Source organism: Mandrillus leucophaeus, unplaced genomic scaffold (genome assembly GCF_000951045.1).
Source record: "Mandrillus leucophaeus isolate KB7577 unplaced genomic scaffold, Mleu.le_1.0 Scaffold200, whole genome shotgun sequence".
In the NCBI taxonomy this organism is placed as follows: domain Eukaryota; kingdom Metazoa; phylum Chordata; class Mammalia; order Primates; family Cercopithecidae; genus Mandrillus; species Mandrillus leucophaeus.
In genome coordinates this window covers 179,191-180,583 of record NW_012102033.1, presented here as the reverse complement: position 1 = coordinate 180,583, position 1,393 = coordinate 179,191, and the positions used below count along the sequence as shown (strand labels likewise).

Sequence of the window (1,393 nt, the reverse complement as noted above, 5' to 3'; positions counted from 1 at the left end):
GGATCATTTGAGGCCAGGAGTTCGAGACCAGCCTAACATAATATGACTGCATTTCTCCCCCTCCAAAAAAAGACAATATTATGAACTTTATGCAAATTATTTGAAATTTTAGATAAAATGGAAAAATTCCTTGAAAACCACAACTTACCAAAAATAAAATAGAGCATCTGAATAATTGTATTTTTATAAAAGAAATAGAATTTGTAATTTAAAGTCTTTCCACAAAAAAAACTCTAGGTCCAGATGGCTGGTGACTTCTTCCAAACATATAAAAAATAAATAACATCAATCCTACACTAGCACTTCCAAAGAACAGAAAAAGAGAGAACACTTCTCCACACATTATATATCAGTATAGCCTTGTTAACAAAACCCAACAGGGATCTTACAGAAAAGAAAAGAAAAGAAAATCTGGCAATATATAGAAAGGACAGGCCGGACACCGTGGCTCACGCCCGTAATCCCAGCACTTTGGGAGGCTGATGCGGGTAGATCACCTGAAGTTGGGAGTTCGGTACCAGCCCGGCCAACATGGTGAAACCCCATCTCTACTAAAAATACAAAAATTAGCCGGGTATGGTGGCGGGCGCCTATAATCCCAGCTACTCGGGAGGCTGAGGCAGGAGAATCACTTGAACCCGGGGGGCGGAGCTTGCAGTGAGCAGAGATTGCCCCACTGCACTCCAGCCTGGGCGACAGAGCGAGACTCCATCTCAAAAAAAAAAAAGAAAGAAATAGGGGACGGACAAGGAGTCTCTCAGTTAAATTCCCCCTTCCTCGGCCCATTTCACCGAAGCCTGAAGCCGAAGAGAACACGAGCCACAGCATGGCGGGCGCAGCCATCCCCGCCTTCCACCACCAGACAGAAACTCCAGGGCCACCGCCCGCTGCGCCAGCGCGCATGCGTGGCACGCGACGGCCGCCGGTGTCCACCTGCGTCTTAGGAGGAGCCCGGACGGGGAGGGGCGGGGCTCAGACGCTGCGCACGCGCACTCGCGATCCCTCGCCTCCTTTTGCTCTTTCTGGCGGGAAAAGCTCACGCACTCCTCCCCCAACTCAACTGCCGTTCGTCGTTCGTGGCCGTCGGTTGTGTCCCGAGACTAGGACGTGGCTCCAGGTGCGCCCTGCCCCGTGGCGAGGTTCCCCAGAGTGGCCCTTCCCAGCCCCTACCGAAATCCTAGTGAAGCCCCCCATATTGTGGGAGAGATTCCCTTGCGTCAGGACCCCCCAAATCCTATTAAAATCCTGACCAAGCGGGGCGTGGTGGCTCATGCCTATAATCCCAGCACTTTGGGAGGCTAAAGGCGGGCGGATCTCCTGAGGTCGGGAGTTTGAGACCAGCCTGACCAACATGGAGAAACCCCATCTCTACTAAAAATACAAAAAATTAGCT

At 50.8% G+C, this 1,393-nt stretch overlaps 1 protein-coding gene across 1 annotated transcript in view; it reads left to right on the top strand.

The window, feature by feature from the left end:
- The first annotated feature begins 1,013 nt into the window (after positions 1-1,013).
- Positions 1,014-1,393, top strand: part of CCDC155 (coiled-coil domain containing 155) — a 31,082-nt gene continuing 30,702 nt past the window's right edge. Inside the window, exon 1 of the mRNA XM_011979284.1 lies at positions 1,014-1,117. The gene's annotated coding sequence lies outside the window, so the exon portion shown is untranslated. The remainder of the gene's footprint in view (positions 1,118-1,393) is intronic.